This window comes from Diorhabda sublineata, chromosome 10 (genome assembly GCF_026230105.1).
Source record: "Diorhabda sublineata isolate icDioSubl1.1 chromosome 10, icDioSubl1.1, whole genome shotgun sequence".
NCBI classification, from domain to species: Eukaryota; Metazoa; Arthropoda; class Insecta; order Coleoptera; family Chrysomelidae; genus Diorhabda; species Diorhabda sublineata.
In genome coordinates, this window is record NC_079483.1 from 23,176,632 (window position 1) to 23,182,609 (window position 5,978).

Sequence of the window (5,978 nt, forward strand, 5' to 3'; positions counted from 1 at the left end):
CTATCTCGCCCCCGCGTCCGCCTTTAGGGGGGTTACCCCCCGCAAGCACATGCAAGGCCGAGGTGGGTGTTGTCCTGTATGCTTTTGTTATAGCTAGTATGTAAGGTCTTTCTGTTGCTCTTAATTGTTCAATTATTCTCGAGTCTTTGTATCTATGTTCCCATATTTCTGAGGCGTAAAGTACCATGGGTTTTATTGCATGTTCGTATATGTACCGAAGTATTATTGGCTTTCGTCCCCATTTTCTTCCCGTGACTGCTATCAGTTTACTCGCTATGTCGGAGGTTTTTTGCCTAATTTTCTAGGTCTAGGAATAGTAGTCCTGTGTCAATTGTCAGTCCTAAGTATTCTATGTTGTCCTTGATTTGTACTGTATGTCCGTCAATTTTTAGTCTCGGTTGTCTCGTTGTTTTGTAAGGTATGAACATAATTTCCGTCTTCTCTCTGTTGTAAGTAAGTTTCTGGTTTTCAGCCCATTTTGTGTAGGAGGCTCATATGATATTCCATTTCCGCTCTAAAACGTTTAATGAGGTTCCCGTCAGTAGGATTATTTGGTCGTCCGCAAAGGCTTGAATCATGTCCTCTACGTCTAGTCCTCCTGTTTCATCTAGGTGTCTGAACCAGTCCTCCATAATTAGATTCCATAGAGCCGGCCCGAGGCTGGAGCCTTGTGGGCACCCTCTGTGTGTGTCGGTTTCTATGTTTTCGGTTCGTATGTGTCTGTGCCGAAGAAAGTCGGTGCATAGTTTAGCGATGTTTCGTGGTATATTTTTTTGTCTTAGTATGTCTACTATTTGTGGTGTCCAGGCTGTGTTGAACGCGTTGCTCATGTCTAATGTTATGACCAGTGTATGTATTTTGTGGTCTTTGTTGTGTCGTATTTTTGTTATTATTTTGTCAATGGCTTCTATGGTTGTCTGTCCCTCTCTAAAACCGTATTGCCTATCGTCAATATTGTTTGTCTGTTCTAGGTAGTAAGTTAGTCTTTTCGCTGTCATTTTGTCGAGAATTTTCCCTAGTGTTGGTAGCAGGCAGATTGGTCTTTTAGAGCCGTTCTTTTTTGATAACCACACCATGTCGAGGTCTTCCAAATGTTAGGAAAGTGTCCTTCTTGTAGGCATGCGTTATATAGTGATGTTAATTCTCTGACGTTGTATTCGTTTGTTATGTTTATTATCTCTTTAGGTATATTGTCATTTGATGTCGCTTTTTTGTTTTTTATTATTGCTACTGTCCACTGTACTTCTTGTTCTGTGAAGATCGGATCTTCGGGTGTGGTGAAGTCCCTGGTCATATTTTGTCTTTTTTCTGTTTGTACAGGGGTGTCGTTTTGTATGTCGTCTAGAGGAAAATATATTTCGTGTAATGTCATTATTGTCTCATCTCTTGTGTTTGTCCAAGTTCCGTCCTGTTTTTCTATCGTTTTGAGGGAGTGGTCGGTTGTGGTTCCTGCTCTTAGTATTTTATATTGGCGTAATGAGTTTATTTTATTTTCTTTTATCTCTTTTTTGTATATTCTTCTTTGTTCTCTGTATATGTTTAGTTTAATTGTTCTTTCTATTGGGTCTTGTTCTTGTTGGTACTGTTTTCGTTTCTTGTTCGTTTTCTGTCTTAGTCTGGTCAGTTCTTGGGTCCACCATATTTGAGTTTTTCTTTTTTTCTTTTTTATCTTTTTTACACCGTTTTCCATGATATTAACATAGTTGTTTTAGTATTTCTGCGCTGTACTTTCTGCGTCGTGCAGCGGGGTCCAGTCAAGATTATCTGTAATTCTTTTGATTTGCTCTTTATCCGTATTGTTGATGTCATATTTTGTCTTTCTTTTTTTTTGTCGCTCATCTCTCATGCTTTGTCTTATGTTGTATGTTATATATGCGTGGTCGCTGAGTGTCTCCTCGTTGTGTACGGTCCAGTCCGTTAAGGTTACTTCCTTTGTTATAGTTAAATCTACCCAACTTTTCCCTCTGTTGCTGATAAATGTAGGTGGGCTGTCGTGTGTGTTATTAATAAAGTAGGTTTTCGAAGTTATCCAGTCCAGTATGTCCTCTCCTCTGGCGTCATTTGTGTCTCCTCCCTATCCAGTGTTTTTGGTATTGAAGTCTCCTGCTAGTATAAAGGGGTTTGTTGTTTCCTCTATTTTCCTTATGTGTCTATCTAGTCTTTTATTCCTATTGCCCCCTGGTTCGTCGTATATATTGATGATGTGTATTGTTATTTCTTGTAATTGGATGGTTGTGGTATTCCCGTCAGTCATAGAGGTGATCGTCAACGGTTTGTACTTAGCCTTTGTGATTGTGCATGTCTTACTATGTTTATTGTGTCTCGTCATTATGTAGTTAGGAGGTGGCTTTATGTCGTGAAATGGTTCCTGTATTAGGATTATGTCGATGTCTTGATCATTGCATGTTTGGAACTGCTGGTATGTCGCTCTTTTACCTTTTCCGCTGTTATGCTGTATAAATTTTATTGTCATCTATGTTGGTATGTGTTTTGTGTTTGTGTTTTTAGTTTGTCTTTTGTTTTGTGTGTGGGTGTGTTTTAGTAGTTAATATTGCGTCTGATCTCGTTCAGTTTTTTTATGTAAATTAGGCAGTTTCTATCTCTTGCTTCGTGTCTAGTTTGTGGTAATCTAAGCAGTCTGCAGTTGTGGCAATCTACATCTATCGTTGTGCATGTTTTTGGGTCATGCGCGTCTCCGCACCGGTCCGCTGGGCACTGAAGCAATATGTTTTCCTTGTAAGGGTTGCGACATGGTCTACCTCCGAGTCTCTTGCATTCTGTTTTGATCCTATTCCCGAACTGCTGCTGTAGATCCTCGTTTTCATTTAGTATATCCTGAAGTAGATCTTCGTCTTTTATTCCTTTTTGTACGCCTGTGATTAATACTATCGGGTCTTGTTGTGTCGTCATTGATTTTGTTTTAAGGTTTGTGTTGTTTTCTAATTTTTCTTTTATTTTTGTTTGTGTATCTCTATCTTTATTTACAATTATTATTCCAGTTTTGGTTCTTCTTATGTTTTCTATCTCTGATGGCTTGACTATTTTTTTGACAATATCGAGGGCTTTCTGAGGGTCCTCTGTGTCGTTGGTACTTGTGCAGCTAGTGAGGCGTATGTCCTTGTTGTGGGTATTGTCGGGGGGTTTAGGGTGTTATTCTGATGAATGGTGTGAGGGTATGGGGGTGTTGGGGTTGCGGTCTGTGTCTTGTTAGGTAGTGTTGTCATTTTATCCAGTCTACTTTCTAGGTCGTTTATTTTGTTTAAGATGTCGTCTAGTTTGTCGTTATTGTTGTCCTTACTCTTGTCTTTGTTGGTTTTTAGTCTGTTAATCGTTATTTCTCAATCAAATGCTACCGCTATAAGTGTATGAATCAGTTGTTGCATTTCTGACATTGCTTCCCGTACGGTGAGTTGGTCTTTTTTGGTGAAGCTAATTTTTCCCCTGGCTTCCGGGGAGCTCCTGGTTATGGATTGTTCTACTGCTACGGTCAATCTTCTTGCCTTTTCCATAATCTCAGTCATGCTTGTGCCTTGTTGTGGTCTTGTGTTTGTCTGTCTCGCTTCTTCTTCTGAGTCGGTTTCATGTTTTCTTTTGTATCCTGGTGTTCTTTTCGGCGACTGTACTAGTTGTCTTTTTTCCCGCTCGTGTCCGTATCACTTTCGTTTTTTGTTAAGACCATGTTTATAGTTGCGTTAACGAGAGTTTATCTGTTTATGATTTTCAATGTCACTATATCACTGTGTGATGAAGTGTTCCTAGTGTTTTATTTACGCTAAATAAGTCTATGTTACACCCTATAACTATGTTTTATACGATATTAAAAAAAAAAGAAAAAATGTCGAATTTGGTATGCGCACCAAGTTCGACTATTAATGTTTTTAAGTTTTCTACTTACAAAGAGTCCAATGTCTCTCTCACCACTCTCGCCCTGGGCAACAGCTTCGCACTGGGGCCCACTGTAGTCACTTCCACTGGAGCCCGAGTTACTTTTATCGGACATCTTGTCAACACTTAATTAGGCGCACTAACCTTGACGATAGCGTCAAGGTTGCATATTTCTGAATTTTAAGGCCTATTTGGGGTCCTCACGAGATCACTGTCAACCAACCACTGAAGCAAACGCGTCCGTTCTCTACCGAGTTCGGATATAAAGTGAGTGGGTAGGGACAGTGGGAATCTCGTTAATCCATTCATGCGCGTCACTAATTAGATGACGAGGCATTTGGCTATCAGAAATGTGTCTTTTCGCGGCAAGCCGCACGGACCTGGACAGAGCCAGTTCTAAACACTTGTCATCATGCTGTCAAAGTGGCCTGTCGCATACAAGGTCCCAAAACCCGCCTCTTCCATTTGCCAGTCCCTTCAGAGGGGACTACGTGCCACCCTGGACCCTTAAATCAATAAGGGTGGGCCTCGGTGGCCACAACAGCACGACATGGGGCCTTAGGAATTAACCTGCCCCGTCAATATTTCGTTTCCATAGTCCGCGCCACTTTCTAGGACGGACTCCTTTCCAAAGCGAGGCCAAGACATTGTATTACCCAGCTGTAATTGGCTGGTGCGCTTATGAATGGAATCCACGACACCCCCAGTCCCTGTTCCCAAGTACCAGGTCTGGAAGTGCCGAAGGTGGATGTTCTGTGACAAATTTATGAAATAAAATTAAATATTATATCTACCTATATTTAATGGTAGTACACCTTCGGGCGAAAATCATATAGAGGCTTCATAGTCTGATTATATGTTTCATCAGCCTATTTAAGATTGAGCCATACAATAGCGATGAATGAAGAGGCTGTCAATAATAGTTTTGGTAATGTAAGATCTGATGTCTTGCTTAGAACAGCCGAGAATACTAGAAATGATATTATTATCTCGACACCAGATTCCACGCGCTCCCACGACTAGAGGGGCCACGACGATATGTTTCCTAGGGTATCGGGATGTCATGGCACTTAGGAAGCGTGGCTCGCTATAAATGGCGCTCTCATTCAGAGCGGCTAGGTCCCTCCCAGCTGACGGCAATGTCGCACACTATGGCTCTTGAACCCATCTGGAGCACGAGATCGGGTTTCTTCAATGCGCCGTCGATGCATCTAATGTGGGGTTCAACTTCTACTACCCATCCTTTCTTCTCGGCAAATTTTCGCGTAAGCGTAACGAGCTGGTCATGCCGCCTTATTCTCTGCCAATGTGACGCAGGACATTTTTGTAAAACATGGCTAAGTGACTCGTTACGATCACATCCCATCCTACATTTTCTCTCATGTAGTGGATTGGACGGGATGCCCATAGTGGGTAGGAGATTGCCTCGAAGTTAAACAGCTCTTTTAAAATCTGACCCTGACCAGTAGGGCGGAGGGTTGTTGACCTAGCTACCACTTTCTGTGGAGCAGTCACCTTGATGGAGATCATTGCCAGAATATCCGTTTTCCAGTCTCTCTATCATCTGCCGTGCGATCATGCTACTGCTGCCGCCGCTGTTATTTGTCCACAACATTTTTCATATAGATTGACGCTATAAGGCAGGGAAAGAACAGCTGCCGTTGTTGGCGTAGCACTATTTATCAAGTTATTAAAGCGTCTTTTCATTATGGCGGGCACTTGTTGGGATAAGCAAGTTATACCCAAGCCGCCACCTCTTATAGGGGCATGCAGATAAGCATCAGCACATGTTCGGTTCAGACCAAGAAACTTTCTAACGGATACTCTGATCATCGTATCAGCGGCTTTTAAAGTTTTCTTGGCGACTATGGCGCTTTGTAGTTGATATTGTATGCGCGGCAACAAGAAGTGTTTGACGATGTTTCTGTGCCGATTGAAGTCCTGCTTTGTTTATTCTATCGACCTGGCTTTTGAGGTCGAAAATGGTGGATCTAGTCTGTCCCATGACTCCATACCGCCTGCCCAGGTATTTAAACATATCCTGAGGTGTTAATTGGCGGATGAACTGACCCTCTGCTGCGAATAGAGGCCGA